We start from the raw sequence: 11,332 nt of genomic DNA, 5'->3' as shown, positions 1-11,332 counted from the left end.
GCTCCTGCCATCAGAAGGTGGAGTCTATTTCCCCACTTCTTGAATTTGGACTGGTCTTGTGACTTGCTTCTTGACCAATGAGATGTTGGAAAAGTGACACTGTACAAGTTTGAGAACCTTGGCCTAAGAGATCTTGCAGTTCCACCCTAGCCCTCTTGACATGCTTCTGCAGCCATGTAGCCTGCAGCAGACAATTGAATGACATCAACTGGAGAGGAGCAGCTACCATCAAGACCCTGGTCCTGTAAGTGAGGTCATCTTAGATCATCCTGCTTTAGTCAACCCACCAGATGACTGCAAACTCATGAGAGACCCCAGGCACGACTGGGAGAACTGCCCTCGTAAGCCCAGTACCAATGCAGAATCATGAGCAAAAGATGGTTATTGCTGTAAGTGGCTCAGTTTGGGGGTGATAGCTTATTTGTTGTGCAGTCACAGGTAACTGCAATGCTTATCTAAGGACCCTTTGTGAAATCTAAGGCAGTTCCCAGGAAGCTCCTTAGAACCAGTTTCTAGGGTTTTCACTGCCTTGCCTCACAATAGCAGGCAAGTCACTTACCATCTGCACTTCAATTATTTTGCTATTCAGATGGGAACAGTGGCGTGTATTGCAGAGGGTGTGTTGTAAAAAGTTATTCTTGTGAGATGTTTCTATATGCAGTTGTGGGAGAGTGAAAAGTTTAGCTACATATTTAGAAAGTGGGTCTATTTTGATAGTGTTGGCTAATAAGTTTTCTTTGTTGAGGCTGTTCTTAAATAGACTTAATGTCAGCCTGTTCTGGTTTTACTAGCAGACAGTCTTCAGGCTACTGATTACTGTCTCTTCCCTCTCGTTTAGCACTGCTCCCCTCCCCACGCCCTTCCTGTCACCTTTGGGGCAGGAGACCTGGGGATGTTGCAGCCTTGTACAGCTTTTATCCTTTACCTTTAGGAAAGCTTTTTATCTTATTTCTATCTTTTGCTCCTAGCACTGTGCCCTACATATAATAGGTGCTCAATATATGTTGAACGATGACACTATTAAACTGCCAATGCTTGGATAGAAGGGCCTAAGGAAGGTAAAAGTTTAGTTATTTCATTAGAGAGAGAAGCTGCCTATTCAAAGAGGCACCTGCTAAAGTCTAGGATGGGTACTACAAAGGGCCTTGGGGCAAATCCTATTTTGCAAGAATTGTCTGAGTTGTCCCTTTAATTATGCAAAGATAGAGCCAGTGGTGGCCCATTGTCCTGGAGGAAGGAAGCAAATATGGCAAGCTTTGTGGCTAGGGTTTTGTCTGATGCCTTGTGTGTGGTTGACTGTTGGGAAGAGGTTGGAGAAATATGCATCAGGGGCCAAGGAGTCTACCTGAATGAAAGGGATTTAATACTCAGACTACATCTCTTTACAGTTTAATATTATTCAACACTTCCGATGCCTGAGATGGTCCCAGCTAAGGTCAGCAGGCAGGAAGTGACACCAAGGCTTCCCAAAGGGTAAATTAAATCAATGGCAAGGGTGAGCCTAGAATGGCCATTTGGGCTCAACACTAGTACTGAGATTATCAGATTAGAAAGGCTGTTGTGGGCAGAATGTGTCTAAGGCTGGAAACCCTTCCTGACCTAGTCACCTAGTACTTTGAGTGAGCTTTGGAATCAATAACTGTGTGCATGTGTGAAACACACAGATGAAACTTCAGGAGCCCAGGTCTTTAGAGGTGAGGAAAGATCGTTATAACAACCAGGGGCTAAAACTCTGGCCTAGTGTAACAGTGTGAGGAAGGACAAGCTCTTTCTCTATTCCTTACACTGACAACAATTTTATCTCTGATTAAGAGTGTGGGGTGTGGGCTTCCCTGGTGGCGCAGAGGTTGAGAGTCTGCCTGCCGATGCAGGGGACGCGGGTTCGTGCCCCGGTCCGGGAAGATCCCACATGCCGCAGAGCGGCTGGGCCCGTGAGCCATGGCCGCTGAGCCTGCGCGTCCAGCACCTGTGCTCCACAACGGGAGAGGCCACAACAGTGAGAGGCCCGTGTACCACAAAAAAAAAAAAAAAAAAAAAAAAGAGTGTGGGGTGTACTTAAAACTCCTAGAAGAGAACATAGGCAAAAAATTCTCTGACATGAATCATACCAACGTTTTCTCAGGTCAGTCTCCCAAGGCAATAGAAATAAAAGCAAAAATAAACAAATGGGACCTAATCAAATTTGCAAGCTTTTGCACAGCAAACCATAAACAAAATGAAAAGACAACCTATGGAAAGGGAGAAAATATTTGCAAACAATGAGACCAACAAGGGCTTAAATTCCTAAATATACAAACAGCTCATACAACTCAACAACAAAAAACCGAACAACCCAATAGAAAAATAGGCAGAAGAACTAAATAGACATTTCTCCAAAGAAGACATACAGACAGCCAACAGGCACATGAAAAGATGTTCAACATTGCTAATTACTAGAGAAATGCAAATCAAAACTACAGAGATACCACATCACACCTGTCATCATTAACAAGTCTACAAATAACAAATGCTGGAGAGGGTGTGGAGAAAAGGGAATCCTCTTATACTGTTGATGGGAATGTACATTGGTATAGCCACTATGGAAAACAGTGTGGCGGTTCCTCACAAAACTAAAAATAGGGTTGCTATATGATCCAGCTACCCCACTCCTGGTCATATATTTGAACAAAACTATAATTTGAAAAGATACATGCACCCCTATGTTCATAGCAGCACTATTCACAATAGCCAAGACATGAAAGCAACCTAAATGGCCATCAACAGGTGAGTGGATAAAGAATATGTGGTATCTATCTATCTATCTATCTATATCTATATATAGATATAGATATATTACTCAGTCATAAAAAAAGAATGAAATAATACCATTTGCAGCAACATGGATGGAGCTAGAAATTATCATACTAAGTGAAGTAAGTCAGAAAGAGAAAGGCAAATACCATATGATATCACTTATATGTGGAATCTAAAATATGACACAAATGAACTTATCTATGAAACAGAAACAGACTTGTGGACATAGAGAACAGACTTGTGGTTTCAGGGGTTGGAGGAGGATGGAGTGGGAGTTTGGGATTAGCAGATGCAAACTAGTATAAATAGAATGGATAAATAACAAAGTCCTACTGTATAGCACAGGGAACTATATTCAATATCCTGTGATAAACAATACTGGAAAAGAATATAAAAAAGAATGTATGTATATGTATAACTGAATCACTTTGCTGTATAGCAGAAATTAGCACAACATTATAATCAACTATACTTCAATGAAAAAAAAGAGTGTGGGGTGTAGAGCTGAAGTACCTGGGTGCAAACCTCAATTCTACCAATTACTACCTTACAGTGTTGTTAAAAGCATTAAATAAGAGCTACGTGTTACTTGCTTATAGCAATACTTCATATGGAGTGAAAGATCAGTAAATGTTGGCTGTGTCCTTTCACAGGTGTAGGCAAGGATCACAGGGCTGAGCAAAATGTCCTTTTTTTCAACTGTGGTCCCATGGGCAGCAATGGCAGATTCTCTGGCTCTCCCTCTGAGAGGCACTCGGAACAAGTAAGGACTGGTGCTTCGTCACGACCATCAACAGTGTGTTCCAGTGCCCATGGTACTGATTTCAGAGGATTGTCACGTCCAGGTGCGAGCTATGACACTGTGTCTCTGGCCGCCTATCCTACACTACGAGCAACTTTAGGTGTCTGTCAGCCTCAAGGAGGCTCTCTTTGTCCCAGCTTCAAGGTGAGCACAGAGGTATGTGCAGGATTTCGACTATCACCAAAGGTAGCCCCAGGCAGGAAAGAAGTCCAGTTTCATGTGGCAACACTGAACCCAAGCTGTCTGATAAGACATTGAATAGAAATGTGACCTAGCTTTGTATACCTTAGCTGGAGTGAAATGTCTCATCCTAACCACCGCAGTGGTTCTTAAAGTGTGGTCCTGGGCCAGCAGCATCACATGACCTGGGCACTGGTTAGAAATGCACAGCTTCAAGCCCCATCCCAGACTCCCTGAATCAGAAACTCAGGGGGTGGGTCCCAGCAATCTCTGTTTAACAAGCTCTTGGGATGATTCTGGTGCTTATGAAAGAGTTGGAGAACCAGCGCTCTCTAACATCCCTGAAAAATGATTGTTTGTCTGACCTCTGCTTGACCTCTTGTGATGGAGAACTCACCACCTCTGAGGATCCCCTTAAACACGTCTTGCCCAAATCAAATTCCTTGTCATTTTTCTTTCATTGGTTCTAATTCTACCATTCACTTTGGGGAGTGAAAAAAAATAATAACTGAGTACCAGGTAACTTTGTTTACATTGTATTTAGTTAAGAGTTGAGTGTACATTAAATTGTGCAATTGAATTCTATATCCGTACTGACAATTTGCATAAAGTGTGGACCTTGGACACTAGTGGAGGCACATACTTCAGGGTTTTTGTATACAGATCCTCTGTCAGGTATTTATCGCCCAATAGAATATTTATATATATACAGATTAAGGAAATTCTTATATTTAAAGAAAGTGAGTTGTAGTGTGAGAGGAGGCATGAAATAGTGGAAAAACTCCGACCTAGTGGCGAAAGGACATGAATTCTGGTCCTGGACCTGCTGTTGGTTAGCTCCATGTTATCGAGTGTGCAAGCTACCTGCTCTGCACCTTAGTTTCCTCATTTGTAAAATGAGGGGCTTGGATTTGTGGTTTATTTGGGGGGATTCTATGAGTCTTACTTTGGGAGGCAACCTTTGTGAGATAAGAAATGCATTTTCATGAGGCATATGTGTTGACTGGAAAGATTATATTAAGACAATTTATGACAAAAATCACACACCTGTTTCTCTAAGCATCACTTACATCCTGCTTTGGAATCTGGATCCTGGTTCTTTTTGCTCTGGAAATTAGCGATAGGTGGCTTGACAGAAGAGAGAACAGGTGCGGGAGGAGCTAACAGGGGCTTTGGAGAAATGAAAGACTTGCTTTCCTGAAATAAGCTTCAGCCTTCAGCCAAATTACTTGTGTAGATTTCCATCAATAATAAAAAAAAACCTCATGATAAATATAGGCTCAGTAAAGGGTCTTAAAAATAGGATTGAGGCTTGGGCTGTAGGCTTGGGTAGGGAACCTGAAGCAACTTTCCTCTTTCTTCTACTTTCCTTCTCTTTTCTTCATTCATCCATGAGCACTGATCTGAAAAGAAGACAGTTCAGGACTCTTAGATTACAAGTAACTGATTGGCCGATTTAGTTCAGAAGATATTTATTTTTTGAGTGACGGATACTGGAGTGGCTACAGCTTTAAAGGAACAACTGAGTCCAGGGAGTGGGCTGCCCTGCTCTCAGCAGGGCACCGGGGGAATCTGTTTTATGGGGTGCTGCTATGAGATGACTCTATGTATTTGTCTCAACTCAAAATCCAGATTCCCCAGGAAGAGATTCTGATTGCCCACTTAGGTCCTGTGTCCACACCGTGATCAGGGGAGGAGTCCTGTGATGAACAGCTTCACCAAAAGACCATGGAATGGGGTAGCGCAGCTCCCCAAAAGTATGTGTGTATGTTGTGGGGGGGGTAAGAGTAGGGTCTAGTGGCTGCTACCAGAAGGGGAGGGGTGATGCGCAGACAAATGTCATGGTGTCCAAGGCTCCAGAGCCTCTCAGGAATAACTGCAAGTGACGGCACCATCAGGTGCCACCAAAGGGCTCCCAGGGCACAACTGGGGGATTTCAGGAGCTCTGAGAGCTGGCTGGCCTGAAGGCTGACACCCAGTGCCTGGTTTATATCATAGAAGATACAGCCAACTTCTCTTCTACTTCTTATGAATCTTGTAAATAGCTGGCATTCAATAATATTCATTGACTAATTGACTGACTGAATGAATGAATGGCACAGCTCTTACATGGGCTAGGGAGGGACTTCTGTCCTACATTAGCCTGAATTGAATTTGTTTAGAAACTGCTTAATGACACATCTTTTAGTCGCAAGGGATTGAAGGCCATCAGAGCTGTTTAGCAAAAGATGGTCCTTACTGGGATGCCATTTCTGGCAGCCAGGGACAGACCTGAACTAAGGCCTGAATGCCAGGTAGACTCTGCCCCTTGTCTTGTCTCCTCTCTAAATCTGCTTCACTCTTCCATTCAGATGTGGCAGTTTGGCATTCTTTAATTTTTCAGTCCACCTTGTCAGAAAATAGCTGTCTGTGCCTCCAGGATTTGTATCTGCTCTAATCAAGAGGCCAGGGTGACTGAATCTGAGTTACCTTCATTCCCACTCCAAACCTAGAGCAGGGAGGCTATGTGGCCCAGCTTGGGCCAGGGGTCTGCGTCTGGCTCAATCAACCAAAATGGCCAAAGTGGCGCTTGGAGGGGGGGGCGTCACCATTATGATGTGGATTTGGGTATAGGAGCAGTTCTTAGAAAAGGAGAGATCTGAGCACACAACGCATCTGGTGTCTCCTACAGAAGACAAATAACATATTTGCTTACATTCGCAGTGCTTTAAGAATACTTGAGGGCTTCCCTGGTGGCGCAGTGGTTGAGAGTCCGCCTGCCGACGCAGGGGATACGGGTTCGTGACCCAGTCTGGGAGGATCCCACATGCCGCGGAGCGGCTGGGACCATGAGCCATGGCCACTGAGCCTGCACGTCCGGAGCCTGTGCTCTGCAACGGGAGAGGCCACAACAGTGAGAGGCCCGCATACCGCAAAAAAAAAAAAAAAAAAAAAAGAATACTTGACTCCTACATGACAGGAGGCTTTCAGGGACACCTACAAGCTGGGGTTGATGGTCCCCAAACTGGGTGAGATCTTCCAGTTCTACTATTTACCAAATGACCTGGGCAAGTCATGTCACCAGGGCTGTGTGAAGGCTAAATGAGAAAATGTAGGGAAAGTCTTCATGACGGTAGATCATTATATAACCACTCTTACCTCTCTCCATTCAAAGTAGGACAACCAGGTATGTGCCAGGCAAAGATGAAGGCCAAGTCTCTTTCCTCAAAGATCTGATGGTCAAGGGAGGGGAGGAGATGGCAGTGCAAAGTGGCGAGGGCTCTGAGTGCGGGTCAGTCCTGTGTGACCCAGAGAGGAAACCTCCTGTGTGTCTTCAGGATGGTCAGGAAAGTGTTCCCAGAGTGTGGAGCTTTGGAGCTAGGTCTTCAAGGGTAGGTAGGAGTCCACTAGGCAGAGGAAGTTATGTTTGCAGGAAGTAGAGAAGGATGATTTTGAAGAGATGGAATTACAAAAGGGCCTGAGGCTGATATCACTACTGTCAGCGTCATAGTATTTATGCTGTATAGGCCACACTTGGCCATCTGATTTCAGGGGTCCCAACCAGAAGGCTCTTTGAAATCACAGGCTCTTAAGATTCCTTTTCCCCAGCTTGCTGGTGGCGTCCGTTCCTCTGTTCATCTCCGTTTCTTCAGAGCTAGGAGAGATCTTGAGGGCAATCTGGTGCCATCCTCTGCTCCAAGGTAGGAATGGGTTGGTGTTATGGACGATGCGAATGTGCATGAGAGATGCTCCAGTCAGTAACTGGGGACGTAGAACCCAGAGCCGACTCTCCTAGAGCTCTTGTTCTCTATTGAGATGCTTCTCTTCTCGGGTCCCTTTTAAGTTTCAAATCTTCATTTCAGGTAATAGTTGAGGTATTATTTATTTATACTTCAAATTTCAAGTCCTTCCTTGGTAGCAGTTTATAAAAAAGGAGAGAAGCTGAGTCAGGGAAGAAACAAACAGAATGGGAGGGCTGAAGGCTTCACCAACAAGAAGATAAATGTCCTCGGCTGTTAGTGGGTTCAGCATCTGTAGCAAGCCTACCCAGTGGAAAGGCTCCTTATCCAAACCACAGGCCTTGGGAACTCTGAGACCCAGGAGCGCTATTTTCATCGTCAATGAGTGGAAGGAACCCGGGTGTAGAATGTTAAGGGTTGGAGGGTTTATCAGAATCAGTTGTTATTATTTTATTTCCTTCTTTCCTTTCCTTCTCACTTCCCGTATTAGTGACCTGGTGTCACAGCCCCAGAAGAGAGCAACACAGGGATGGAGGATGAGGCACGTGAAAGAGGGGAATGTGGAGCAGATGGCATCTGTAGACCCAGCTGTAGCTCACAAGGGAGGAGGGCAGGGCAGAGAGTGGGTCACTGTTGGAGCAGCTGGAGTGACAGGGGACAAGTGGGCTGCCTGCGGTTATTAATAGGCACTCGGACATATAGCTACGATCGGTGGCTTTACTTAGGGGGAGAACGGTCACACCCGGCCACATCCGCGCCCCGCACCAAAGACACCTGAAGTGTGCAAAGTGCCTGTTCTGAACCAGCTCGCCCAGGATAGGAAGCAGGCTGCCTCTGGTGGGAGTAGGGAGATTGGAGCTTGCTCAAGCTGTATGTTGTGGTTCTGCCTCTCTCTGTAAAAAGAAGGAAGGATGGAAAGAAGGAAAGAGTGGGGGGAAGAAGAAAGGAAGGAAGGAAGGGAGGGAGGGGAAGGAAGGATCGAGAGAGAGAAACACCAGGTTGCTCAGATTAAAACCTAAGCTCAGGCCAAGCCCCCATAGGTTTCTATTCTCCCACACCTAGCCTTACGTCTGCGTGGGGAAATTGTCCCATTTACCCATGAGAAATTCTACTTATGACGTGCTGGAGGCCCAGAAGAGGAGCAAGGGAATCTAAATGCCAAGAGGCAAGGAATAAGCGCAGACTGCCAGCCCTGACCCGGGAGGGTGGGTGAGGCCTGCGATGGGGATGGTGACAGGGCGTGGGATGGAGCCCAAATCTCAGACTTCCTCTGCGCTCTCCTTGGCCCCAAACAGACATCTTCAGTCCATCCTCCACGCCTGCAGACACCCTCTGGACCAGGGATTCTCTGAACTGGAGGCTACACTCACTGCGTCTCAAGTGGAGGGGTTCGGCCCGGCCCTGGGCTGGGAGGGCTGAGAGCCTGCATAGCCTCTGAGCTTGAAGTGTGGGTGGGGCTGCCCCAGGTGTCACTGCTTGGCTGTCACAGCTTGTCCTGGGGACCGGTTAGCATAAGGGGGCGGGAGTCAATCTGCCTCCCCCAGTCCGGATCTAAAAGCCTTCCCGTATCGGAACCTGAAAGTCTTCCTGTGCATAAACGGGTGGATCTTGGATTCTGCCCCAACTCACACCACTCCTGTAACTTAATGGCTCTGGAACCCAGTTTATATACAAAGGGGTTATTAAAAGTACCCAGCGCATAGTTTTTTGGTGAAGATGAAATGTGAAAGGCATGAGAAGTGCTGGACACCAGCCTGACACACTGAGGTGTCCGAGAAAGGTTATTTTTGCTGTTACTCTCCTCCAATCTCAGTGTGTTCTTTCACAAAGCCAGCGGACACCAGAAGACTTGGTGAGAAAGTTAACACAAAAACCAACCCTCTGGAGGAAATGGATTCCAACTAGGAAAAGTTTGGGGATCGAAGGCTGTTACCCGTGACTGGGTCTAGGGCTTCTGCTACTTATTACTGAGTTATCACATTAAAGAGCTTCCCTGAGCCTCAGTTTCCTTATTAGCAAAGTTGGTTAAAAAGAATGCCTGCTTTATAGGAATTTTTTTGGGGGGGCCCAAAGAGGTAATATAATCCCATCTGCCTTTATTGAGGGTTCACTAGACTGCAGGCACAGTTCTTAGAGCTGCCCATGCATTACCTCAATCCTTAAAACCACTTCAGATTGTGGGCGTTTACATACATCCAAACTTATCAAATTTAAAAGATTAAGTATGTGCAGTTCTTTGTATATCAATTATACTGCAGTAAAGCTATAGAAAAGCACTTTAGGCGGTAGGTACGATTTTTTAAATCCCCATTGTGCAGATGAAGAAACAGGTTTAACAGACACGTTAAGTAAATTGTCCTAGAACACACAGCCAGTCATAACAGAACTGGCATTCAAACACAGACAGTCTGGTTCTAGAAGCTATACTCCTAGTCAGTGCATCTATATGTAAAAGTGTTTTGGGAACTGAAAATGCTGTTTCCATGTTGGTTGTTGTTACAAGCGGTGGCCTCGTTGGTAGGTCAGCGGCATTGTCCTTGTACGCCAAATGAGGGCATGTGAATCGACTCCTAACCTATTGCCTGGTACTCAATAAGCTCTCAGTCACTCTGCCATCCCTTGCTGTTGTCCCCAAGAGACGACAAGACGCAAAAGAAAGAATGTCAATTCCATCGTGTATAAAGCTATGGGAGGGTGGAGTAGGGGGTGGGTTAAGGGCAAGTAATAAAATAATAAAGAGACAGATCACACTGCTGCAAGCAATGGCACCTTACCTGGGCATCAACACAATCCAAAGAAACAAAGAAGGGAAGTCTTCAAATCGGGATCGAGCCACCTTTAGTTCAACAGGAAGCACAAGATCATTTCCCTGACGTTCCACTGGCCTGACAGGCCGCCCTCTGGGGCTCCCACTGGCCCACGCGGGGCTCCATTCTGTAACCCAGAAAACATGCAAACGTCATCCCACAGACCTGACCAGTGTCGCGAGACTCATGTCACGTCTGTGAGCAAAAGGTGAACAGCCTTCAACTCTGCAAGGCAGAGCCGTTTAAAAAGTTTCTTTGGATAAGTCAGACATAGAAAGACACATACTGTATGATATCACTTATATGTGTAATCTAAAAAATACAACAAACGGGACTTTCCTGGTGGTGCAGTGGTTAAGAATCCGCCTGCCAGTGCAGGGGGCATGGGTTCGAGCCCTGGTCCGGGAAGATCCCACATGCCGCGGAGCAACTAAACCCGTGCGCCACACTACTGAGCCTGCGCTCTAGAGCCCGTGCTCACCGCAGCTAATGAGACTGTGTGCTGCAACTACTGAAGCCCGGGCGCCTAGAGCCCGTGCTCCACAGCAAGAGAAGCCACCGCAATGAGAAGCCTGTGCACCGCAACGAAGAGTAGCCCCCACTCGCCGCAACCAGGGAAAGCCCTCATGCAGCAACGAAGACCCAACGCAGCCCCCACAAAAATAAAAACAAAGAGTAAATAAAAAATACAACAAACTAGTGAATAAAACAAAAAAGAAGCAGACTCACAGATATAGAGAACAAACTAGTGGTTACCAGTGGCGGTAGGAGGGGGAATCTAGGGGTGGGGGAAAAAGGGGTTATTATGAGATTATATGAAATCATGTGTGTGAAACTTTCGAAAAGTGTAAAGCACTATAGAATTTAAAGAACCTTTCATTCAGTGAAAATAAAAAACAAATTTTGGGGGGTAGAAATCTGGAAAACTCCATGCTAAAATAGGAAGTATTTTACCATTTGGGCTTGAATGTTTTCTATGGTGCCCTTAGTCACTTTATGGAGTTCATGCTTTCTGGACTGGACTCTTACTA

At 45.7% G+C, this 11,332-nt stretch overlaps 1 long non-coding RNA gene across 1 annotated transcript; it reads right to left on the bottom strand.

Annotated features, from left to right (window-relative positions):
- Window positions 1-4,772: 4,772 nt before the first annotated feature.
- LOC125963555 (uncharacterized) lies at window positions 4,773-6,703 on the bottom strand. The gene is made up of 2 exons (XR_007475664.1): window positions 6,471-6,703; window positions 4,773-5,178 (listed from the first exon to the last, which is right to left on the bottom strand). It is a non-coding gene; the product is annotated as an uncharacterized LOC125963555 (long non-coding RNA).
- Window positions 6,704-11,332: the final 4,629 nt, after the last annotated feature.

This window comes from Orcinus orca, chromosome 2, assembly GCF_937001465.1.
Source record: "Orcinus orca chromosome 2, mOrcOrc1.1, whole genome shotgun sequence".
Classification (NCBI taxonomy): Eukaryota; Metazoa; Chordata; class Mammalia; order Artiodactyla; family Delphinidae; genus Orcinus; species Orcinus orca.
This window is presented reverse-complemented; position numbering and strand designations above follow the sequence as displayed.